The 27729-nt window shown below is 37.5% G+C and overlaps 1 protein-coding gene and 1 pseudogene across 1 annotated transcript in view; one reads left to right on the top strand and one right to left on the bottom strand.

The window, feature by feature from the left end:
* The window catches only part of ADGRV1 (adhesion G protein-coupled receptor V1), a 502011-nt gene that overhangs the window by 254295 nt on the left and 219987 nt on the right, over positions 1–27729 (bottom strand). The gene's annotated exons all lie outside the window — the stretch shown is intronic.
* On the top strand, positions 894–1853 carry LOC114199980 (calponin-3 pseudogene; annotated as a pseudogene).

Raw genomic sequence — 27729 nt, 5'->3', positions numbered from 1 at the left:
AACTGAGCCACCCAGGCGCCCTCTAAGTAAAATTTTATGGACATCATTAATTTTGGTAACATATTCAGTAAAACATTTAAAATACAATATTCTGTAGGGTATTTTATTATTTTATCATGCCACAATCATCCTCTATTGTCAGGAAGCTGGAGAATTTTTTCTCCAAATATACTTTCCATATCTTTTTCAAAATATTTTTTATTAAATATTTTTTTACTTGAGAGAGAGAGAGAGAGAGAGAGCACAAGCAGGAGGAGGGACAGAGGGAGAGGGAGAAAGCAGGTTCTCCGCTGAGCAGGGAGCCTGACGCAGGGCTCAATCCCTGCACCCAGGGATCATAACCTGAGCCAAAGGCAGATGCTTAACAGGCTGAGCCACCTAGGCTCCCCTATTTTCTATACTTTTAAAATAAATGGAATGCTATCATTATTTTAATTCTACTATTTACACTTTTAACATTAAAATGTTACTGAAAGTATTTGGTTTTCTTTTAGTAACACATACATAATTTTCTTAATCAATGATATTTAAAATATTGCTATCACTTTTTAATTGCTGAATTCCAAACACGATTCCCTGGCTTGATAATGAAACCCAAATTGATTTCTTTTAATTATGAAATATTGAAAACATTATGAAAATGACCAAAATATAAATTATCACCAGCTCCTCATCACCCAGATATAATAAACATTTTTCCAATTTTCTTCAAATTTTTGGTGTTTAAAGAAATAAAATATTACAGGTCAGAGCATCCCCTGTGCTGCCCAGGGGAGTGAGCTCCGGGCATTTTGCGGTACGGCCACTCCTCAGGGCCAAGAGTGGGGAAGCCGAGTTAGAGAAACCCCCAGACCTGAGTGCAGCCTCTTCCCACCATCTGAACCACTATAACCCTCTTTAACAAGGGCCTTTATTACAGACTCTCAGCGGAGGTCAAGAACAAGATCGCTTCCAAGTATGATCATCAGGCAGGGGAAGATCTTCAAAATTAGACAGAAGAGGTGACAAGCATGCGCATTGGCATCAACTTTCTGCTGGGCTTCAAAGATGGCATCATCTTCTGCAAGCTCATAAGCTACAGCCAGGGCTCAGGGAAGGTTAATGAGTTCTCATTAAACTGGCCTCAGTTGGAGAATATTGGCAACTTTATTAATGCTATTCAGGCTTATGGCATGAAGCCATAGGACATATTTGAAGCAAATGATCTTTTTGAGAATGGAAACACGACCCAGGTTCAGACTACACTGTTCGCTCTGGCAGGTCTGGCTAAAACAAAAGGATTCCATACGACATTGGGGTTAAGTATGCCGAAAAACAAACAAGAACGTTTTGATGAAGGAAAATTAAAAGCTGGCCAATGTGTAATTGGTTTGCAACAAATGCGCCAGCCAGGCAGGTAGGACAGTATGGGACCAGGAGGCAGCTTTATGATCCCCAAATGCAAACTGACAAATCTTTAGAGCAGACCACAATTAGTCTGCATCTGGACACCAACAAAGGAACCAGCCAGGCGGAGATGTTAGCACCAGGTTCCAGAAGAGATATCTATGATCGGAAGCTAACCTTACAACCAGCAGACAATTCAACAATTTCTCTACAGATGGGAACCAACAAAGTTGCTTCCCAGAAAGGAATGAGTGTGTTTGGGCTTTGGGGGGCAAGGATATGATCCCAAATACTGCGCCGCTCCCACAGAACCTCTCATTCACAAGGGAAGCCAAGGAAAAGGAGCAAATGGGTCTGAAATTAGTGATAGTGATTATCAGGCAGAACATCCAGATGAATATCACAGAGAGTACCAAGATGACTACCCGAGAGATTATCAATAGGGCGACCAAGGCATTGGTTATTAGACTGACACAGAGGAGCTCAGTATATAGCCCATTGTTTTTATTCAGTGAGAACCAAGCTAGCCTTGAGTAAGTTTTATCTTGTCTTCCTAAAACACTATTATGCTTTTTGTACCTAAAGGAAATACTGCCTTTCATACATTCCCTTTTCCTTTTTCTGCCTCTTCCCTAAACAGTTGCCTTTTAGTGCTGTAAGAGTTCAATCCTACAGCAGAAGCAATAACTCGCATATGAAGTAAAAAGGAATACTGTGGAAGGCGAGTACTCTTGGACAGCCAATTCTCTTATTAAAGACCTATGCATTTTTACGATCTACTTAATAAACTGAGATTTTCAAACAGTAGGAAGTTTTTTTTTTACAGTTTAGTATCTTGTTTCTCCGTGGAGGACTAAACTCATGCTTATAGCTAAATGTGGTCTTCAGCTAACTAAATTTAAGATGCAGCATCTTAGAAATTTACATATCAATGTTTCTGCATTATTGTTCACTAATGTTTAAATAAAATCCGGATCAGTGTGAAAAAAAAATAAAGAAAATGTTACAGATGCAGCTAAGTCCTATTCTTCCACCCCTTCCTCCTAGAGGTAAAAAGTGGGTTTCCTTATATTTTAATTTCATATGCTTGAATACAGTATTATATATTTTGTTTTAAGCAAAGAAAATTAATGGCAATTCCCAGAAAGGCCAATTAGAAAAGATTTTCAACTTTACTCTTTATCAGGGAATGCAAACTAAAATAACAGAGAGCTACTCTGTCACGTGTCAGACTGAAAAAAATTAGAAGTCTGACAACAGACTTGAAGTAGAGAGTAAAAAGGAATTTATGCACCACAGGTATAAGTTGGTACAATGTTTTTAGAGAAATATTTAACAATTTTTTAGTAAAATTGAAGATATTCCATTGCTATGGCCCAGAAATTGCCCTTCTAGGTATCTACCCAAGAGAAAGTGTCACACTTAAACACTTCAGGAGGCATGTAGAAGGACTGTGTTAATACATGTAACAGCTAACACTTGCACCATGCTTCCTATGCATCAGGCACTGTTGCGAGTCCTTCCTGTGCTTTTACCCTATTATGCTCATAACATACGTGCCCCATAGAAAATGTACTGCATTTTACAGATGAGTAAACTGAGGCACAGCAGTTCATAACTTGCCAAGTCACATAACTCGGTGGACCCAAAAACACAAGCAATCTAGTTCTGAGTCTGTTAACCACTACACTGTAGGGGTCACAGAAATACTGTGCGGAAGAACAAACGAGTGGAAATCATCCAAGAGTCCACCAAGAAAGGAAGGGACAAACAGGCAACAGTCCATTCAAGCACAGCAGAACAGCACAGCCAGTAAGATGCATAAGCCAGACCGCACACAGGAGCTTGCGTACATTTCAAAAACCTAACATAGGGAGAACAGGCAAGGTGCAAGATGATTTGTACTGTATGATACCTAAAGCCATCTTTATGATTTATTTCAAAGAGCTATGATGTAATGTATGGTGATTAACATAACATAATAAAAAAATAGCTAAAATAGCTAAAGCAATCTTAGGCTCTATTAATGAAATTAAAGAATCAAGAGCAAAAAAAAAATGGGGACACTTTTTTCCCCTTGGGGTTAAGAATCTTGAAAAATGTGTCAGTTCCAGGAATCATAAGATTGATCAACTAGACTGGATTTTGAAGTAAGCAGCCAGAATGATGAAGGATTTTGCAGCGGTTTAGAGTATGCATGCAAAGTCTCTCAAATGAGGGAATACGGTTGCTTATGTGCAAGAAAGGACAATAATTTCTATCATCCCCTCTTTCCTCACAGGCTTCCCATCAAATGTGTGGGTATGCACTTATGACAGGACTTATCTTTTTGACTTAGGACAATTCTCTTCATACAAAAACATTAATAAATACTACAACTCCGCTTAACTTTATATACATTAGATAGGGTTTTCTCAAATACACAGAAGGATGTTAAATCCCAAGTTGTGCACAAAAAATAGTCACAGAAAACTACATAATAGTAAAAAAATATGGCTACTTTTACACAAACAGAAAAGGTTAACAAATGACAAAAAAATACATTTTAATTCTTTTTATATTGTAAAGTCTTAGAAAACAGGTCTACCAAGGAATTTCCCCCTCCTACTGAAATAGACTATCAACAAAAAAGTACTCTTAGGAGGACATATACTTACTTAGGAGGAGATTTTAGCACTGAAAGCAATGATCTGTACAAGGTCATAGAATTAAGCTTTTTTTCCTCACTACCCAAATGAGCCTCCTCTGCATAATAAACAATGGAGGCCTGTAAAGAGCCCACAATGTTGACATCAGTTCATCTAGACCATCAGCCTCCACAGAGCAGGATTACTCTTTATAGAAAAGCAGTCAATCTAAAACAAAGATCTCTGCTGAGAAAAGACCATTCTAATAAAAACAAATCTTTGAAAGATAAAGAAGTTAAAATGAGTGCTGACACACATGGCTAAAATGTTAATTTTCATGGAAACTTAATGGACATATAAGTGGGGGTATATTAAATGTTAATTACTCTTAATCTTAGCTGTTGAAAAAAATGCTTTAGGTTTGGGTGTGGCAACTCCTTTTGAAAAACTTGTTGGCACCCCAGTGTAGACCTTGCTATGATTTCTTTCCAACATTGGACACACCTTGTTCAAAAGACAAATGACTCATAAGAGGCCACAATCCAAAATGTGATATTCAGCATTTAACTTGCTAATGATACCCCAGAAGTAGCCACAGCTCCTGCTGTGAGAAAAATAGCAGACAGGGGATTAAAAATGATGGCTTCTCTATTTCACTAGAATCAGTTGTGCAAGAACAGTAAAAATACAGTTTAAAGAGTGTCAGATAAGGTAATGAGGAGAAAGGCCACAGGCGGGTTGTGAAAGTGTGCCAACGTCAATACATGTTACTCAATATTTGCACCACTTAACAAAAATAAGCCAAGCATAGAAGGTGAAAATGGTTAGATGAGAAAGGAGAAAACACACCTGAAACGAGTGTAACACTGTGCGTCAACTACACTTCAATTAGAAAGAAAGACAGACAGAAAGAAAGAAAGAAAGAAAGAAAGAAAAAGAAAGAAAGAAAAAGAAAGAAAGAAAGAAAGAGAAAGAAAGAAAGAAAGGAAGGAAGAACACAAAGGACCTAATGTAATAACTGGAAAGCAAATTTGTACTACAATGATTAAAACACCAAGTGTGACACTTGGTATCCAGTATCAAACACCTATGCATTATCAATGAAAAAAGGCCAGCGAGGATTTATTTCTTCCTCCAAAGTCCATAAGCATATTTATGCATGTTTTAACATCATTTCAATTGCTGTACAGAATTTTTTATTTGCAGCCACAAAAAGTTGCTAATATATATTTGGTTTACCTATTCATTCTTTCAATACAATTTTGTGAATTCTATGATGTGATGTCCTAATGATGGACTCCTTTTTTGCTTTTATGAGCTCACAGCATAGTAATGGGCATAAACCTACATAAATATTTCTGTTTAACAATAAAATTATGCTATCATAGAGTTATATGGGGATCAGTTTTCTCTTAAAGCTCACTCTTACTCCTAGAAGAACAAAATGATTTTATTGCTATCCAGTTCTACTAGGATAAAAGTGATGCACTAGTTGAACTCTGATAATGTAATGACCCTTTCATGTACATATGATTTTAACAGAACCCCAAGGAGAAGACAATATTCAAAATGGTGAAATTTCAGGAACAACAATCAAGAGTTAATGAATACCTTTTAGTTGTTTTTGCTTTTATAACCTCCCTCAAGTCAGAGTGTGTAGGCAAATGGCCATTTTACACCTGTATCTAAGGTCAACCTTGTGTTTGTTCTTTTTCCACATAAATTTCTGGAATGCTTAATTTTTAAAAATCGTGGTACAAAATCTCACTGTGAATTACACAAGTAAAGGAAGTTAAGGGTTGGCTAGTTAATGTTGTTAAATATTTATGTTAAACCATATAAAAGGATGACAGATGAAATACTGGCTAGAGTTGAATTATTACAACTCCAAGTTAGGTTTTAGTTTGTAGGTTTCCACTTTCAATATGAAATCGGTTATTATTAAAAGTCTCACCCCATCTAACATTTATTGGCCCTACATTAAGGACAAACTAAATCTAAACCTTAATTAATTCATTTAATAAATATGCATTGAGTGTTTTTTTACTGGCTCAGCACTGTTCTAGATGATGAGTATACAGTAGGGATGAAAGCAGCCATGGTTCTCACCCTCCCGTAGCATACAGTCTCATGAGGAAAACAGCAATGAATGAATAAATAACCACAACATGCCAAGTACTATAGAGGAAAGGAAAAATGAACTGGGAGAATACTGTGTGCTGAGGATGAGGGAGGTCTGAATAAAGTAAATGATGAGGAAGGTCTCCCTAAGAACATGACACTTAACATGATCCCTGACTTGAGTGAAGGGATCTGCAATGTGGGGAGCCAAGGACCAGGGAAAAAAGTATTCTAGGAAGAGGCCACTGTACCCACAAATGTTTCAAGACAGGGGACCCTCAGGGAACCAAGGCAAAGTCATTGTGGCTGGAGCATAGTGAATGAAGGGCCGAGTGCTGGGAGCGGGGGCAGACTGATGAGGCCCACCACACAGGCCACACACTGTTATAGAAGCCACACTAACATGTGTGAACTGAATTTAAAGAGGAGTGGAAAGCCATTAAAGGGTTTCAACAGAGGACATACATGACATTTTTAAAAGATGACACCGATTTCTCAATATAGAGAGTAAGTTGGAAGCAAACTAAAGGTGAAACAGGGAGACCAATTAGAAGCCAATTTCAGTAGTCACATAAGGCACATGGTGGGCTAGAAAAAAGGTAGTGGATGGGTTTGGAAAAAAAGTATTATGAAGCCATGGCATAATCTGGAGGTAGGATCAACAGAACTTGCTGATAGGTTGGATACTGTGGGTAATGTGCAGGAAGGAATGAATAATGCTGAAGAAACTCTGGGAAAGATGGTCCCAATTATTGAGATATGGAAAAATGTGGGAGGAACAGGTTCTGAGGGAATATTAAACATTTTGTTTGGACATGTTAAATTGGAGATACCTATGAAACATCCAAGAGGGGAAATGAGGGGCAACAAAGTATATAAGACCAGAGCTTCAAAGAGTGGTTTGTAGTGGAGATATAAATTTGCAAGTAATGAAACAAACAAATGGTACTTAAAGCTATAGCTGATGATGAGATCACTGCTGGGGAGTGGGGGGTAGTACATCCACAATTTCAGCATGCAGAAAAATTTCCTGAGGCAATTCTGATTCAGTAGCTTAGGGGTGGGGACTTTGATTCTGCATTTGTATTAAACTCTGTAAGTGGGTCTCATCCTGCTACCATTCTGTTAAATACTGTCATAGAAACAGAAAGTAAGTGAGCCCAGCAGTGAACTAAGACACTCCAGCAATTGGTATCTGGCCAGAAGAAGAGTTTGAGGACCTAAAGCCATAGACCACCTAGGAGAGAGTGGTCCATGCAATCTATACCATCTTCAAAGGGAAACTGAAAGGTATCTGTCTATTAGGTACTACTAGCAAGACTCTGGTCAGAGTTCCCTAAAACAGTGCCAAAAACAGGCCTCCAGAACAATAGGTTGGCTCAAGTGCTCAGTAAATTTGTGCTTTGTCACTGTAAGAAGAAAACACAGACAATATCAGCAACTGGATTGCGGATGCCTTCTAAGTATGACTAACTGCTATCCTAAAATCAGGAGAGGGCATCATGGGATTGGTATTGGCCATGCTGGAGTTAATAATGAGCCCTTGGACAACCCAATTCAATATTACCAAGGGTAGGGAATAAGTAACACTACACTATCTTTTCTTCTTTTCTTTTCTGTAGCATGCTACTAGCCTAAAGTCCCTAGTATTTATTAACTTCTTAAAACAACAGGTTAAGACAAGTAGGCCCAGACAAATTATGGGGCAGATTCATTTCTTTTTCTCAATTTATATTCTGTTAGCCAATCCCTTCCTAGCACTCCGCATCTCCATACTGCTTCTGTTTGGAACTGTCACAACCAAGTCCTTACCTGTGTCAGACAAACCAACTTCATAACCCTTCCTTTGATCACTTCTCAAAGCTCGTCGCATTTCATGTAGGCTTGTGTAATAGTGAGTTGATCGTACAATTTTTATATGCTGATGAGTTTGCTCTCACCCACAAATTTGCATTTTAACAGGAGATTTGTGGATACGAACTTTAATTTGAAGGAATTGAGCTAGTATTGGAATATTCCTATATCATTATGGAGGAGATGTACTAAGTATGGAGAAGATAATTTTTTTTAAAGATTTTATTTATTTATTTGACAGAGAAAGAGATAGCGAGAGCAGGAACACAAGCAGGGGGAGTGGGAGAGGGAGAAACAGGCTTCCTGCCGAGCAGGGAGCCCGATGTGGGGCTCGATCCCAGGACCCTGGTATCATGACCTGAGCCAAAGGCAGACGCTTAATGACTGAGCCACCCAGGCGCCCCTGGAGAAGATAATTTTAATAATCCTTAATCAACATCACACAGATTGCTATTTCACCTGTAAAGTCTCCACAGTTAAAGAAGTCTTTGAGTTAATCACCTGGGAGCAAGCAACCATTTTGAAAGCAATGCCAAGAGATTGTAAATTACTTCATAAAGCTGATTTCTTGTTATGGGATAGCTGAAAGAAATCCTTTTTTTTTTAAGATTTTATTTATTTATTTATTTATTTATTTAGTAGCACGCAAGTCGGGGGGGGGGGGCAGAGAGAGAGGGAGAGAGAATCTCCAGCAGACTCCACACTGAGCTGAGCCCGAGATCATGACCTGAGTGGAAATCAAGAGTTCGATGCTCAGCTGACTGAATCACCCAGGTGCCCCTTGAAAGAGACCTTGAACAACAAATATATCTATGAATTCGTCTTATGAAAAAATCTACAGAAAACCAAAGATTTTCTTTACCAAATAATAAAGTGGGAAGCAGTCCTTAAATGAAGGGTTGCAAATCAAAGACCATCAGGTACAAGGCAATCAACACAAATGTGTAGAGGAACCAGATATAAAATAACATGGGGCCAGGAGGTCCATGGAAAACATTCAAACTCAGTTTTTGGAAAACACTGTGAGACTACACATACCACATCTATGGGCCCACCTCATTCCCAGGACCTCAGTGTTCCTGCACTAAATTCCCCATTCCACTGTACAACAGAAATTAAAGTAGGGCTAAGATGCTCTGGTTGCAAGGGAAATAAAAGGAATATCAAATAGGATTTGAACTATCCTGGATTTCTCACGACTGAAGGGTTTACCAGAATGCAGAGCTTTCAGTGCTAACACCAGGACAGTCAAAAGGCTTGCTCCATGTTTTGGGGCTATGGGAACAAAACAATGATAATGTGGGGTCTACTTTCCACAAAAAGTTGAAACTGGTAGCTTGGTTTGAAAAAAATTGTCAGGTAGCACATCAGAAGGCAGAGTAATCATCAAGATACTCTTCAAACAGTAGCTAGACTGATAAGGCAATCAACTATCAGAGGCACCCAGTATATGTGTCACTGACATTATCTTTTCCCTATCTCACACAAAAACAAACAACGCTATGAACCTGTATTAGCAGCTCTCAAAGAGACCATGATATGAAACAAAAAGAATCAGAGGCAATGAAATGCCCAGTAGTGTCGAAACCAACATGCTGAAGTCAAATGAGATCATTGTTCTGTAATTTAAGAACAACGTTTCATAGAACGTGTAGAAAGAAATGATGAAAGGAATTAGACTAGTTGTCTAGGGTTAGTGACCCTCAAATGGGGGTGATTCTGGCCCCCAGGAAGCATATGATTACACCTGAAGACATTTTTTGATGTAACAACTAGGGAAATGGGTGCTACTGGCCTTTAGTGAGTAGGGGCCAGGGATGGTGCTAAACATCCTACAGAACAGTCTCTCACAACAAATTTTCTGCCCCAAAATGTCAATTGTGCTAAGACTGAGAAATCCTACTTATGGCTGTAAAACTTGTAAGAAAAAAAAAGAACACTTGCTTAATGTCAATAAGGTTAAAGTACATGAGAAGTGCTTTTATTTTATGAGTGTGATCTCTCAGTTGACGAGGGACAAAAACAAGAGAGAAGGAGAAAAGCAACGAGGAATAAGTGATGCTAAGGATGACGAATTAAATAGGAGCCACACAAGGAAGAGAAGGGGTCTCATGTACCACACCACACCCATTCGGTTCATTATGACTCCCCCTCCTGCAAATCAACACCAACAGAACCTATCACTCTTTCCCCTCAAGAGTGTGCAGTGCTAGTTACTAAAACTTACCTCTTCGTGTCACAGTTCTGTTAATAAAAGGATGAAGAACATGTGGGCACATTTGACAGTCACCAAGGGCAGGGTAAGAATGATGGCCTTAAGGGGGTGAGTTAGGAAAAGGGGGTGTGAGAAGGTGAAATGCCAAAGAAGTAAAAAAACTAGAGAAGTGGCAGTTAGAAAGAGGTATATTCTGCACATATGCAAATAAATTTCCAGCTGGGGGAGCAAGCTGGCATTGTACCAATATTGCTTCCAGTTAAATATGGAAGCTGAGACCGGAAACCATGTATCACAAGAGTGACCAGTTCATGATTTAAAATAAAAACGTTCCAAGTACTAAGTAGGGATCTGAAGATCAGCACTTCAACATCAGATTTTATATCTATTGAAATAATAGAAAAAGAGAAAAAAAACAGGTAAGTGTTTAGGAATGAATATATAATTGCTGCCTCTCTAGTTAGTACGGCATCCTCTTCAAGGCCTGAAATACCATGTAGCTATTCTAGAAGACAGAAGCAAGATATGGCCTTCCCTCTGCTTACCAAAGATGAACATGTAATTTTTAGTATAGTATCTCTATCACTACAGATCTGTTTAGGGTTTATCTGAAAATATTTTAGAAAGAATCACAATTCTTCACAATCATATCTTTGGACAAACAAAATCAATTCAGAGATAACTGATGCTAGCAATTTTAGGCATAGACCTACTAAGATTATGTTCAAAGCCTGAACTTTCAAGGTAGAGACAGAATTGTTTTTCCCTACTGAACTGCCACTTTGATGAAAATATTACTGTCAGAAACGTCTACCTTCATTTAAAGATCTTGAGTTATTAATAGCATAATATATAATATGGTCACAGACATTTTTTAAAGTGAGGATTTTTAATTTAACATGCTTTTGAGGACATTTATTGATATAATTTTTAAAGTTTTGAAAACACAATTTGATTCATGTTAAAAATCATTTATAAATACTTAATTCTGTACTTATTCATTGATTAAAAACATCTGTGTACTTTTAGATATTGTTGCTCATCTTCCATGAAAGATATGATCACTATATGCTACTGATCACCATATGATCCAGTCATTCCCCTACTGGATATTTACCCAAAGAAAACAAAAACACTATATCGAAAAGATATATGCACCCCTATGTTTATTGCAGCATTACTTACAATAGGCAAGATATGGAAGCAACCCAAGTGTTCATAGATAGATGAATGGATCAAGAAGATGTGGTATACGTACACACACACACACACACACACACACACACACACACACACACACACGAATATTACTCAGCCATAAAAAAGAATGAGATCTTGCCATTTGCAACAACATGAATAGACCTAGAGGATACAATGCTCAGTGAAGCAAGTCAGACAGAGAAAGACAAATACCATATGATTTCACTCAAGTGGAATTTCAGAAACAAAACAAACAAACAAAGAAAAAAAGAGACAAACAAAAAAAAAAAGACTCTTAAATACAGAGAACAAAATTGGTGGCTGCCAGAGGGGAGGTAGGTGGGGGATGGGTGAAATAGGTAAAAGGGATTGAGAGCACACTTAGCACTGAGTAATGTATAGAACTGTTGAAATCTTATATCGTAAACCTGAAGCTAATATAACACTGTATATTAATTACATTTCAATAAGATTTTTTTTAAAGGTGTTCATTTTCTATATGTAAAATGCCAACACAGAGAGCAATTTATCATGTCTAAGCAGGTAAGCAGTGAGTGCATCCAAAGGCCTGTCTGGGCACAGGTGGAGCTTTCTCAGGCAGAACAAAGCTTTCTTGAAAATTTTAAATGGAAAATATCACAGAGAGGAGTTTTTAAAAGTTTGTTACGAAAAATATGTGTAGTAAAAAAAAAAAAAACTGTAATATAAGTTCTAAGAAGTTTTATTTACAACTTCATCAGTTACTAGGCAAGAGACCAGGGGTAAGTTCATTTGTCTCCATATCTGTAAAATGGAGATTTAAAAAAGGTACATATGTGATTCTCAACAGAGTATTCAGTACTGTTATTTCCTATCGGCCCCTCTAAAATGAGTGAGAAAGACACACAAAGAAGCATTGCAGAGCTTTGTAAAACTGGTTTCAGAAATGAGAAAAATCTTTGTTTTAAAATAATTATACTTAATCAAAATACCAAATTAAAATTAAAAAAAGATTAAATTAAAATTTAAAATCTAGAAATAGCTTTCTATGTGGAGGCAAACATATTAATGGAAAAGGTCACTGCTCTAAAACCTTTGAGAAAATCTGTAATTTTCTCCCATATATGAATCTTAGAACTTCTTCCAATGGCTTAATCCTTAGTAAAAGTTAGCTTATATTCAAAAGTTAAATATGTTTGCCCCATATTTTATTCTTCATGCCTCTTTTTTCCAATCTCTATAATTTTCCAGATTTGTTTTCCACAATTTGCAGCAATACTATAAAAACAGCAAAGAAATATTACAAATTCTGAGCATCACTCACACACCCAATCTTCTTTCTTTACTGTGAACCACTGGCCAAAGTCCACCTCTCTTCAGTTATCCAATGAGATGAATTTTATGGAAAAATACAAGATTAAAAAAAAACACCTTTCTAAGACTTTTAATGAAGGTTTGTGATCAGACAAGTCTATTAAATGGTAGCACATTTAATGAGTACTTAAATTATATTGTTAACAGCCCAATAATTAGACCGTTGGACACACACACACACACACACACACACACACACACGTCAAAGTAACAGGGGCATAACTTCCAGCAACACTGGTTACAGGGGCTCTGGTCTTAGCTACTTTTTGTTCTTTCCCATTAATTTGATTAAGCCAGAAATAATGAGCAAATGTGAACCCTTCCTGGAGTGAATCATTTAATTTCTTTTCAAAAATTGCACAGGTGAAATCCAGCAGTTTCTTGGCAATGTACTAAGTAGAATCCAAGAAATATAAAATATTCCATCAATTATCAACTAAGGATGGGTGCATAACAAAGTATGTACATGTGATATACATACACATATGCACATTTACAGACATTTGTGGGTAGTTTCGTGGTAAAAGATTCAGACACATACATGGGTTCAAACCTTAGTCCTCTTCACAGTTATGGTTTTTTTGGGCAGATTTAATTATATTCTGTGAGTGTCAGATTACAGAGCTATAAAATGAAGACAATGGCCACTGAAGCACTATTGTGAAAATAAAATGAAGGAGCATATTTAAAGTCTCTGGATCACACCAGAAGCTCAAAGAGATTATTATTTATTTATTTATTTTTTAGGGAGAGGAAATGGGGGAGGGGCAGAGAGAGACTCTTAAGTAGACTCCACACCCAGCGCAGAGCCTGATGTGGGGCTCAATCTCATGACCCTGAGATCATAACCTGAGCTAAATCAAGAGTCGGATGCTCAACTGACTGAGCCACCCAGGTGCCCCTCAAAGAGAGTATTATTAACAATACTATTACTCTCTAAGAATTATATAAATAAAATGAAAAAGAAAACCCACCTGAAAATGCCTTCTTAAAATAATTTAGTTTAATTGAATTAAAACTTAAAATTAAATATATGCTACTTCCATTTGGGAAAATGAAGGGAAAAAATCAAATCAAAGAAGTACAATTAAAAAAAATTAAATTTCAAGAAACAAGGTTAAATCTTGTTTAGGAGTGGGAGAAAAGCCATTCTTCCTTTGATGAGGGGAATCAGTGCTTCCATAATCAAAATAACTATATGTCACACACTTTAAAAGTAAAAAAATTTTTTTTAAACTTTAACAAAATATCTTAACTGTATTACTCTCATGCCATGCCTTACTTATTTTTCTAAATGAAAATTGCTTTTTCTTTTCTTTTCAAATCTCCTTTCAAATTTATAGCCGATTTTATTTACTGATACTTTTTTTGTTTTCAAAATGTGCACACAGACTGCTCTTCAAATGCATGTTAAGTGGGTTTACTTCTGAATATAAGGGTCTATCTTTTCTGTGGATCTCAAAACAATTTTTGGAAAGACAGTGGGGGTGGGAATCTTAGGTTCTACTGCTAGAAGTGAGGTTGGAGTCCTCACCCTGTTTTTGCTGCTGGTGGATACTTCCCTTCCTTCTGCAAATCTGCTTGCCCTCTGGGAGAACAGGAATAAAAACCTTGTTTCAAACATGTCTGAGTCTGTGACCTTCGTTCTACAACACCTTCCCCAAGCCATTCTCCACTTAAAAGCTAAAGTGGGCTTATCCTGGGGAAAGAATTACTCACACGCAGCTGGTCAATGGTTTCTTTCCCATTTGTTCCAGTTTGTCCACAGAAGGAGATCTAACAAACAAGTGTGGTTAGAGTCCTTACCCTCAAGTAAATTATAATCTGTAAGTGGGAAAAAGTGTAAATGTGCAACAAAAAATGGGTGACAAGTCTACCACATATTTGTAGCCAATTTCAAACTCTTGTTTTCTCTTGTTTCACATACCTGTAAATATACCCAGCTCTCCTTAATTATAATCTTCTGGAGAATACGACTGTGACGACTTTGGGGTTTGTTAGTCAGATTATTTGTCTCATCTCACACAGAATTTATACACGACTGTAAACATAAGAGGTATTTATTAAAAGTATGTCTTTGGCTTTTCATAATTACCTCCAAGGAAGGGGTAAGAAGGTGCCCTTCAGAATGAGATCCTAATTAACATTTAGGACTAGATGTTCAGTAACTCTCAGAATCACTGTGTCTTTTAAATGTATACAAAACAGCATTCCAGTGGTGTTCTAAACCACTTACTTCAGCCGTCTAATTCCATGTTAAACTCAAGTGGTAAACAATCTTTTCCTCAAGTTGTTTCCTCTCTCATGGCCACCACTGACGCAGACATCAGCTGGAAGAGAGGCCTCCAAGGATTAGGCAGCCTGCGTGATACGTAACTTGGCAGCCACTTGTAAACTCGAAAGAGAGTAAACCAAGTATCAGTGACCGATTGCAAAGCTGAATTGCTTCCTCTTTTCTAGTTTCTCACACAACTGTTTGAATTCAGCTTCCCCTCTCCCTAACATCAGCCACTTCTGACGGAAGTCTATTCTCCCAGACTTGCTTCTATTTAGGAGAAATTGCTTATATTGTTGTTCTCAGGCCTATTAATAACTTAGAAAAGAGGTACACATGCTGAACTTTCAACAGTGACACAAATATTTTCCTGTGGCATTTTCACTGTATTTCTCTATGTTCCGAATTCTATCTTTACCTTAAAAACATGAATTCAATAGTAGATTCACAAAAGGTAATATTATGGAAAATATGCACAGGATATATTTCCTACAGTTAAACATTGGAGTTACCACAACTCGTGTTTTTCGGAAATTTGTCCTTGGGGCTTATGTAAAAGCCATGCAAAATATAGTGTTGTATTAATATTTTTATGCAAGTTTAAATACTGTAATACATAAAACTATATTAAATTATACTTGTATGGGCCTTTAACATGACCGCAGTAGACTGCATTTGAAGTAACATTGAAAACCACACTTTATACTCGATTAGCTTTTTCCTGTTTCTTCGCTTGAACTAATAACAAAGAGCTCACTGGAGTTGTTTGGAGGAATTGTTCTTTAAAATATGAAACAGCTTTTTATCTTATGCGTGATGAATGCTTCACTTTTAAAGAGGTATTACCTTGTGCATTATTAAAAGACAAAAACCCTACAGAACCCGACACCTTACAGAACAGAGACTTCTGATTTTTTTTTTTTTTTTTTTTTTTTTTTTTTTTGAGCAGTAGTATAGAACTGGATACGGTGGCCTTTTCAGATTAGACTATTTAACACATTTCTAAGAAAACTGCTCATGAGACATGAAAATGTATCTGTGGTACCCAAATTCTTATCCTTGAAAAACCTATAAGAAATTCTGATTTCCACCTGGGTGGCTGAGTTAAGCATCTGCCTTTGGCTCAGGTCATGATCCCAGGGTCCTGGTATCGAGGCCCACACCAGGTTCCTTGCTCAGTGTGGAGCCTGCTTCTCCCTCTCCCTCTGACTGCCACTCCCCCTTTTTGTGCTCTCTCTCTCTCACTATCTCTCTCTCTCTGTCAAATAAATAAATAAAATCTTAAAAAAGAATAAAAAAGAAATTCTCATTTCCTCAAATATCAGTTCAGCTCAGGTCTGGAGACTACTCCCCATCTCTTCCAAATCTGCCAGGGAAGTAATTCTCCCTTCCTCCCCAGCAGCCCTTAACCAGTTGAACCATCCCTGAAACCTTGCAAAATAAACAGAATATATTCCAATATAGAGCAATCCCTTTTGCATCACTAATCCCACCAGACACAGCCCATTCCTCTGCCTTTACTAATGTCTGTATTTTATTTTATTTTATTTTTTTTTTAAAGATTTTATTTATTTATTTGAGAGAGAGAGAATGAGGGAGAGAGAGAGAGTACATGAGAGGGGGTAAGGTCAGAGGGAGAAGCAGACTCCCTGCTGAGCAGGGAGCCCGATGCGGGACTCGATCCCGGGACTCCAGGATCATGACCTGAGCTGAAGGCAGTCGCTTAACCAACTGAGCCACTCAGGCGCCCTAATGTCTGTATTTTAATTATATGCAGATTCTACCTGGTAAAGATTTCTTATCTTTCAAGACAGTTTAAGCATTCTCATCTCTATGAAAGATTTTTCTGACCCCACCCCTCACCCTGGATAGAATTAATAACTCCCTTTTTTCTTCTTTTTTTTTTTGTTCCCACTGTATGCTATACAGGCTGCCATTATAGGCCGCTAACAGTTTATTGCATTCATTTATTTACATGTTTATTCCGTTCCTAGTAGACTATAAATTGCTTGAGGATACATCTTATTTATCTGTATGTCTGTGGTTCCTAGCAAAAAACCTGACATATTACATATAAAACTAAATATTTGTGGAATGGGAACAATGAATAGCTGTTACATACAAAGAGATAAATTTAAATTGGGCTTCTACAAAAATTTCAGAAAAGATTCTCTTCTTTTTGTTATCTAGAGAATAAATAGATTTTTCTGCCTCTCTGATTAAGACTCAAACAGGAGATAGACAGACTTGCTTGCCCTCATCTGACTTTTCTATATTCACACAAGAGTCTTCAATAATCAACCCTAACAAACACTTTCAAAAGAATAGTCCCAAACTTAAGAGTGAAACGTTGTTCACGTGTGGACTGTTTGTATAATATAGGTCATTTTTATGTGGTCTCACAAGCATGTAATAAATAAACAGTAATGATGACCATAACCTGAGTTAAAACAGTGGCAATCCAGCTATCCTGACTTCCTGAGGTTAATCTCTTAGATTCCTCTGGCCTTTGTACCTCTGTGGAGTGAAGAAACAATGTAAGCAATACCCACAAGCCTCTGTTTATATAATTTAACATGCTTACATTGCCCTACTAAAACAAATATTTATTGAACACTTCTCTACAGATTCAAGAAAGCAAAGAAAATTAACTAACTCACTTTTTATCTGAAGGTTTCCAAGGTATAAAACCACATTCCTTAGTGCAAAGACTTCAACTTTTAAAAAATATTTTTTGGGGTAGAGAACAAGGTTTTATGATTATTATGTCGCATCAGCTCATTTGTTTGCAAAACACCAAGCATTATAACAAATGATCTCAGCTACTCATAGGTTAAAAGGCTTTGAGAGTGTGGTATCCAAGAGAATAAACTCAGAAACGCACAGTAGTTTCATCATAATTATAAACATGACCTAAACACGGCAGGATTGTTCATTATGTCTAGACATATTACAGTATGTTGGGATATTTCATCTCAGCCCTAATTCCAACATACTATCAACATGATAACTTTGTTACTTAAGTCCTTATTTTAATGGCCCACATTATCTACTTTGGCACTATAGACATTTACGAGTTAATTATTTATTAAAATTAGCTATTACAGTTAGTTATTATCTATCCTGAGTATCTACACTCAATCTTTTTTTTTTATTATGTTCAGTTAGCCAGCGTATAGTACATCATGAGTTTTTGTTGTAGCGCTCAACGATTCGTTAGTTGTGTATAACACCCAGTGCTCACTCAATCGAACACAAAACGTTATTCTTATGGAATACAGAGAGATCTTATTTAAGAAAATTCTTCTGTATACTCCAATGGTTGTTCTCTCATCTTTAACTCTGTTTCTCAATAAGTTTAAAAAAGCTGCTTTAAGAGTTAAATCCCTGTCCCCGTACTATTGTCCACAAGATTCAGAAACCTTCACATCTGCCATCCAAGGCACTTGCAGAAACATCTCCCTGAACCAAGGAAGCAAGTTTCCAGAAGTCTGCCTCTCACTTCTAACTCGCCATCACCTGCCTCCAATTCCCCTTCCGAGGCTGGGCCTCTGTGGTCTGCTTCTTCGGGCTTCTGAAGAAAGGACAGGCTGTCGGAGTAGTAAGGGTTTTCTTGAAGTTCCCAATCAGACATCAGAATGTGTTTTAACATGAAGAAAAATTACTAAGTACAATTAGGATCCATAATAGCCGGATTAAGAGTTGAATAGGCTTGGGTGGCTGGCTTGGGATCTTAACTTCTCATTATAACTATTTTTCTGGAAAAACTAATTCTGAATTGAGTGCACTTAAATTATAAACCAAGAGTTATAATGCACTTTGTAAGTTGTAGACCCTGCAACATTACAGTTCTTTAGTGATATGAATAATCTTTTTAATCCTGATTTTTCTTTAAGGAATTGAGCTTATTTTCATGAGAAAATGGTGATAACTTAGTTTTAAATTGCTGAAGAATTTTTTTTTAAAGAAGCAGCCTACAATTTCCTTGCACCTGATTATTTTTCTCATTATAAACTAGTTCTTACTGAAAATCTAGTATGTGCCAAAAAGCTTTTTGTGGGTGCTGGAAACATAGCAATGAACAAGATAGGCAATTCCTGACTGAATGGAATTTCTATTCTAGGAGGTGAGAAGTAGGAAGTGAAGAAGGGGACAGAAGATAATAAATAAACAAGAGAGCCCAGATACTGATTTATGATATAAAATAAACAGTGATGTGATATTGTGGGGGCAGGGGGCTACTCCGGGAGGCTGTTCTAAGGTGATAAAAGTAAGAGCTGAGTGTGAAGGATTGACAGATGAATAAATTTATGAATAAGTAAACACTGGTGCAGAACTTTCCAGGCTTGGGGGTTAACTGGAACCCAGAACCCAGGACAAGAAGGAAGTGGTATGTTTAAGAAACTGAAATGTGTCCACTGTGGCTGGTGTTGGGTGAACAGGTAGAGACTGTAGGAGGTGAGATCAGAGTAGGCAGGAATGATCCTCAAGGGTCTTCTAGACAAAAGACAAATTTCCTCTTTTTATAGGAAGTGACTGAGGGATTTTAGGTGGGAGAATAACTTGGGTGGATTAAGTCTTTGAAAGGACTACTCTGGCCCCGAGAAGAGAACAGATTATAAAGACCAGGGCCAGATAAAACCGTGGGGGATAGTTTCAAGGCTACTGTAGAAGACAGATGGTTTACAGGAACATGATAACAATTGGGATAAACTCTGGAAGCATCGAGATAAAATACCTTTAATTCCCAAATACAGTTAACTCTATGCATATTTTTTTAAAAGGGAAATCCATACTGAAAAAAATTTTTAAATATAAAAATTTGAGAATATGAACTCAGAGTATCACACTTTCATTTAACTTTGATTTCTGTATTCCTAAAGGGGCGAGGGCATAAAACGAATTGGAGTGGGGCTTAGAGGTGAGGTCTGGGGTTGCTATGGAATTTCTCCGTTTCCACACCTAGTTCCATAAGACCACTTACACATGCCATCTTCTGCAGATGAAATTTGGCCATGAAATGCACTTGGCTGTTGATATGTAACATGTAAATGTTTCAGTTTGGCAATAACATTCACCCTTACAACCAAAACATAGTGCCTGAAACCAGGTTCCTCCCGTCCCTTGCGTACTTGGGAGATTAGATCCAAATGGAGCTTTGCTAGAAAGGTGGTTCTAGACTCCACACAACTAACAAGGCTATAGGAAAAGGGGCTTTACTTTCATAACTGTTGTCATTTTGGCCCTCTTGTTTATCATGGGGTATAGCATATGATATTAAAAAAAAGAAGAGTCTTTTTGCTCAGGACCTTAAAGCTTAGCTAGGCAGACTGGCAACCCAATGTAAGACACTCTGTCGGTAGAGCAAGCTGCTAAAGCTCCAAGACTTGACTTCCTAGGACTCACAGCTATATTTGTAAATTTAAGAACCAATTTTGTAAGGGCCCATCATTGAAAAGATTTACAAAAGGAAGCAAGATGTCAGAGAACTAAAAACGAGACTTAAGAGAGACCCACTAACATAATTTGTATAGTAGTAAATGTTAGCTATACCTCAATAAAGCTAGAAAAAATAAATAAAATTGGTGGTGATGGATGCATAACTCTGCATGCATACTAAAAGTCAATGAATTATACACTTTAAATGGGTGAACTGTACAGTCTATGAACTGTATCTCAACGAAGCTGTTTTAAAAAGCGTCTCCAAGAGACCATGCTGTTCTGTTCCATGGAAGGGGAGGAAAAGGCACCCTGGAGGAGTTCTCTGGTGTCCTTCGCAGTGGGGTGGGGAGGGAGAGCAGGGCTTTGGAGCTGACAGACCTAGCTGATGTGGGGTGGAGGAAGGGGACAAATAACGTAATCTTTTGGGGTCTCCTTTTTCTCATGTGTAGTGCAGAGATAATAAAAATAATACTGACTACCTCTCAGTGTTGTAAGGATTACATGGAATTTATGCATATCAGTGTTTATAGCAGGTAGTACTTAGCAGTACACCGAGTGTTTCATCACAGAGTATTTCTGTGTTTTTGAAATATAAGCCTATTTCAATTTCTAAAAGTATACACACACACAAAGCTTACATGACACACACTGTATATGTAAATATATATATGTATTTTGTTTTTCATATATAAAGGCATATTTTTAAAATGACATTTATATGCCTATTTAAATATATATATATAAAAGCATACATATATATATAAGAAAGACATATATCTCCAGTTCTTAAGGTTTCAACAACTCTACATAAGCAATAAAGACACAAGCACTTAGAAAATACTCAAGATTGAGGGGGGAAATCTCTCATTTTAAAAATACGAACAAAGCAAGGGTGCCTAGGTGGCTCAGTCAGTTAAACGTTTGACTCTTGATTTCAGCTCAGGTCATGATCTCAAGGTCATGGGATCAAGTGCCGTGTGGAGCCCCAAGTCCAACTCCAGCTGCTCCCCAAGGCAGCAGGAGTCTGCCTGAGATTCTCTCTCCCTCTTCCTCTGCCCCTCCCCACTGCTCATGCACTTGCTCTTTCTCTCTCTCTAAAATAATTAAGTAAATCTTTAAAAATATATATACAAACAAAGCAAGATTATTACAGTGTCTACAGATAATGCAGACCAATGGAAAAGCCTTTCTGGGACAGTACAATGAGAAGGGTGGCAACAGGCAAGATAAAGCTGACTGTTTTAAAAGGTGGGGCTGAACAAAACTGTCACCTCCCTTGCAGTTGATTTAAGAAAACCTCAAGAACACAAAACCAGGCTCAGGGCTCCAGAAGTCATCAGGAAGTGTTTGACTCAGCAGAACCCAAAGGGCCTCTTCAGTGCTGTGTGGCAGCAGGACTCGACCTCACTTTCCTCCTCTGCTCCCTTGTTGTCCAGGTCTTGTTTCAAGTTTTTTGAACACCATCTATTATCCTTTTAACAACTCCGCAAGGCAGGCATTATTTTTCCAAAGACTTTTCTGATATGGCTTAGGGATATTACTCCCTTCGTCCTTTTAATTCCAGAACTGGGGCTCTTCCTCCTACACTCCATATTTGTTACTTAGAGTTCTTTAGAGCTATCATTAAATATTCATAAAAACAATTTTTCTCAGAGGTTGATTTTCCTTAGTTAGGAACATCAAAAGTAGTCTTTTAAAAGTCAAGGATAGTTTATGCTTCTGAGGCTGTAATAGAAGATTCCAAACTGGTATTTTCTGGTAAAGTCTGGATTTGCCTCACAAATTTTCCTAGTAACAAAAGCCATGTTGCAAACATGATAATGTCACTGTAGCCTCATTCAGAATATTACTCACTCTTTCTGTTGCTTTGCTACTTCAGCACTTGGGAAAGTTTGAATTTCCCAGTAGTGTGACCATGATACTATTTTTGTAACTTCAGCGTCCACTTATTTTCAATTTAGTGAGAACAGTTTATGGTTGAGCTAAATTTTGAAAGCATGCTGAAAAAAAGCTGGATTTCTCTATTAAAATATTTAATAATGAAAAATTTGGTATATAAAGGAAATGTGTACTCAAGAAGAAAGCAAAAATAAAATACATTATTTCTTCTGAAATTCAATACTTGGATTAATATTCAAGTTTCAGTCTATCTGAATACCAATATCATTTTAACCTCTCAAAGCACATACTTGTGAATAACATAATATTAATATTTTTGGCTGCGGAAAAGACTATAAAATTATTTGATAATCACTAGTTACAAATTTACTTCATAACTGACTGCAGATTCACATATAAACTCATCAAAGAAATTTGGATTCAAGAAATGGGGGAGGGGGAGCTCAAACTATAGCTCTAATCTTCTAGATGTAACAAGATTAGGCTAGGCATGCTAGCAGAGTGTCACTTGCCTGCATAAAACATTTCCATGCAATCAAAAAGTATAAATAAAAACAGGAACCAAAGAGAAATGCACTAAATCTTATTACCCTTTCATCAGTTTTCTATAAAAAGCTCTCTTTCAAAAGAGGAAAATACCAATGAGGAGGGGATGGGGGGAGATGGGGAAACCTGCCCTTTTGGCTGCTGGTAGCTGGTAGCCCCAGGGTCCACCTTCCCTTCAGCAAGCTTTTTATGATCAGAGACACCTGAGTTGCTCCCCTTCCCAGGCCGATCCCGGGCCAACTTCACTGCCAAACTTCTCTCAGGTGCAGTCTGAATCAGCTTCTCCCACGTCTTCCTTACCCCTTTCCTCCCTAACCTTTTATGTCTCATTTTCATCATCTCTCTCCAAGTTTCCAGTGACCTTGTCCTTGCCAAATTTGAGGACTAATCTCCCACTGATGCTCAGTCCTTCCGTTAGAAACCCTTTTCCCCTCCTTGGCTTCAGAAACCTTAACTGTGCTTTAATTATCTGCACCTAATGATCCTTCTCATTCCACATGGCACAGTGTTTTAAACACACAGGTTTTAGAGCCAGACTGCCTCAGTTTGAATCTTTCTTCCAGCTGCCACATTCTACTAGTGAAGGTTAAGACAGGTAATGGAACTTCGTCCCATTTTTCCATCTGTAAAATAGGAAAGATGGCAGGTCCCGGCTCATCTGGTTGTTGTAACACAATAAGGCAATACATGTAAATCACTGAGTTCAGTACCACAAATGACATTAGCTATGTGCATTCTATAATCACGGGTTCACTACACAGCCTGTCTTAAAGAACCTATTTCACAGTGTCAAGATCTCCATGTTTATGTAGGTAACATCTAAACCACTAGCTTACATATGCTATGGAAACTTTAAACCCCTAAGGCTGCAGACTATTAAATCTTTCTGCGTTTTCTATTTGAATCAAATGAAACCACCAGTTTCACAGGCACCTGAGAATCATCGACCTCCTTTGGTGATAGAGTAAATCTCATTAATTCCTGATTTATGCGGCAGTATGCATAGTGGTTAAAGGCAAGGAAGGACTGGAGCCTGACTGCTTATGCTCAGTAACTGCTTCTGTCGCTTACAACTGTGTGACCTCGGGCAAGGAACTTGCATTCTTTGTGCCCTGACTACTTCCTCCGTAAAACAGGGGTGATATCAGTACCTATACAATACTTAGTAAGTATTATATTAGCATTTATTATATTAGCATTTATTAAATAAAATGTGCAATGTGGTCTTTTTATTGGTTTAAAGACAGAAGTGAAATTCCAAAGCTTTCATAAAGCAAAACAGGCGGGTTTTTTTTATTTGTTCTTATTTCTTCCTTTGGATTCTCATTACCCCTACCATTGTCCAAGCTCACAACCCATCCTAACCAGATAAGGGTTAGGATGCCCTAACCCAGCTTCTCCAAACTCATCTCCCTAAATTCCAGCCTCTCATCTACTTTAATCCATTTTTCATTTAATCCCTAATTGCTAGAATAATCCTTAAAAACACCCCTTTCATACTGCACCTTTTTGGACTGACTCCATCAGTGTCTCCCCACGGTTCTCTGGCAATATGAAACTGCCTCATCTGTGGTCGGCAGATCTATTTCTTCATGCACAGGGGCAGGCCTCACAGAAATGGAATTCCCCAGGTCCATCATAGCCCCCATGCCTTGATTTTTGCTGTTTTCCCTTCCCAGAATGTGTCACATTCTAAGTCCTCACATCTTATACATCCTTCAACAACCGGGTCAATTCCATTTGCTCCGTGGAGACCTTCCAGCCGAGTCTCCCCCACCCCAAGTCCACAGCTTATGGAGTACTATAGAGTATACAAGAGAAGAGATCCACGTACATACTTGGTTCTTACAGTGAGGTTACTGTTTTAGACTGTTATGTACATACTTTCTGTGTGCATATCTTGCCTGGAATTTCCCATTGCACAATCTCAAAACTGTGCATATGGAAGATGAGTTCAAAGTGGTTGAGTTTATGGATAAATGATGATCCTCACCTGGGATAAGCAGGGTTTGCTGAGATTTTTGTTTTAATTTCACTACTGGACAACTTAATGGGCACCAGTCATGAATGTAATATTATTTTGGCCATTAAGACTCAAATAGATTAATCAATTCTACTTAAGTGTATATTTGTATCTGTGTGCAGAATGCTCTTCATTCATGTTCACCAAATTAATCCCTACATGAAGAAAAGGCACAATCAAATACAGAATTTTTTTGTATGAGAAATGAAAATAGAAGCCTTACATACTGAATACCATTTAAGTGGGGGCACTTTCAAGCTCTTTAGAGGAAAGAAGGAATTGGGAGGGGCTGGCTACACTTTCTAGTGGTTTATTTTATGTCCAAAAACAACATTGAGCAGCTCTGCCAAGTATGAAATGCTATGAGAAAGACCAAAATAAAAGCCTAGACTGTACTCTGAGTCGTCTATTAGTTTGCTTGTCTAAGTACCTTTCCTTTTCTTAGTAAACCAGGGTTGGGGGACGGGAGGGAGGATGAAGTCTTTCCTTCAAGAAAGAAAGACAGGTGTTTGTAAGTAGTTTCAAAGGCAGTGACACTTTAAATGAAAGTAAAAATTTGATTAATGGCATTTCTGAAATAATTTTTCATAGTAAGGAAAATAGGTTGACAGTGTGGGTTTAGTAATAATAACAGCAGCCGCAGGATTGGCAGCAACAGCAACAACCAGATGTCCTTAGGTCATAACACGGTTAACCTAACCTCCTCACAAGCCCCGTCCAGAAACCCGCCCCAGACTTACTGGTTGTGTCCGAATTTTACTAAGATGCCGACACAAAGTGTAAGAAACACTTTTCTAACCTACTTATGTTTGCACTAACAAATAATCATAAATGTTCTACTGAATGATGACCCTTTGTGTTTCTCAAGTACCCAACTGTCAACGCAAGATCCAATTTTGATCGTTGTACTTAAATTCTTAAACACTTTCCTTTTGTAACGAAAGCAGAAATAACATAGGATACCCTGGTTACCAAGTGATGAACCAAAACTTCCAACCAATGTTCTGATTAGCTGACACTTGACAATTTCTGTCACACTCTGCTTCAACTGATAAAAATACACTTGTTAGATACATGTTTTCAGACTCTACACACACAGTGGCTTTCCTGAGCTGGTGGTCTCAACAAAATAGTGCCAAGCTGCAGGGAGAGAACCCAGGCCCTGCGGTAGCCAGAAGGAGCCTGTATTTGAAAGGTTACACATGGCTTCTGGCTGCATTCACATGTAGTCAATGATTCTCAGAGTCTCAAAGATGCTAGAGATTCAAAGCTAACACGACACAGGCTGTAGATTAAAGCAGAATCTGCTGGCAGGAATATCTGAGCAGCATTCTACCTGGGAAACAAAATGACACGGCAAAATGACACCCCAAATGTTGCAGAATGAGAATATTGGACAAACAATTGAGAGCCCAACCTCAGCTAACGACCAGAGAACAATCCTCTGAATTTTAAGGCAATTCCCTTGCCCTTTATTGAGGAGAAGGCCTGTGTAGTTAAAACCCCTGCACCTCCAATGGTCACCAAAAACTTAAATTTAAGTATTTAAAATTATCAGATATTTAGTGTCATCTGAATTCAGATAATGTATAGACTGGCTGGTATATTTAATCATTTTTACATATATTTTTTTCTAGACAAATTTATTCTTCAGTTTCAAAATATGTGCTTAAGCCATATAAACAAACAAAAAACAGAGGGAAAAAGCCCCAAATATTTCCCTCTGTTAAGTTTACCAGCCAGAGTAAATGCACTTCTATCTTATCATCATGTTCTCTATGAGAAAATTTCTGTTCTTTTTTTAGATTTGGAGAATTGCTTTTCCTGACAGAGCCCCCAGAACTAAGAACCCTGAACTGCAAACTTGTCCTTTGTCCTAGTTGTTTACCAGCCTTATCAGGGCACACATGGGTTGGCAATGCGATTCTAAGATAAAAATTCCAAAGATATAATTAGATGTTTTTCTGAGAAATATCACCCAATACCATGAAAATTTGTTTGCTGCTTTTCACTTCATACTTGAAGTGAATGGTCTCACAATTTCTTGCCATTTAGTAATTTTCTTCTAGGTAAGTTAGAAATATTAACTTGGCACTGAAGAAAAATGCATACTTTTAAAAATAAACAATACTGAAAAGACAGATCTTATCTCAAAAACTTCTACCTGTGACATTTCAATGAACACATATTTCAGTATAAATAACACACTTGTTAAAAGTTATTCACAGCAAAAATACAATGATGAAAACAATATTATGCCCCTGAAATTAAATACAAGTGATAAAGCACAGAAAGATACATTCTAAGCTAGTGATGTACAAGCTTTCTTATAGCACCCTACATGTTTATTTAGTATAATTCCGAACAAAATGGATAAAAAAAATGATAAGAAGCTACAAATGTACATTTACTATGTTGCAGAAGAATACTCTCTAGCCCAGTCCAAGAAGTGTTATCTATAAAAACATTTCTCAAGTTTTTCTACTGAACTCCATTTTTGCCTGAGACTGAAAAACCATTTAAAAAAATCTTCTACTGCCACCTCCTGGTAATTTATAGTCAATGATTCTCAGAGATGCTAGAATGACAAACTACAGATTAAAGCAGAATCTTTTGACTTTTAAAACAGCAATAATCTTTAGATTCTTGTTTACCTTCCTCCCATTCATAGATTATATATAATACATTTTATAATAAATTATGAATATATAAGTATACATTTTTACATATGTTTCTAGTAGAGAAGTAGAGCCAGAATCACATTTTCTTGACTCCTGACTGCCTTGCT

This window comes from Eumetopias jubatus, unplaced genomic scaffold (assembly GCF_037043125.1).
Source record: "Eumetopias jubatus isolate StellerSeaLion01/CBP00866 unplaced genomic scaffold, mEumJub1_p1.0 scaffold_5, whole genome shotgun sequence".
Taxonomy (NCBI): Eukaryota; Metazoa; Chordata; class Mammalia; order Carnivora; family Otariidae; genus Eumetopias; species Eumetopias jubatus.
The sequence above is the reverse complement of the archived record's forward strand: the minus strand, read 5'-3'. Positions and strand labels throughout refer to the sequence as shown.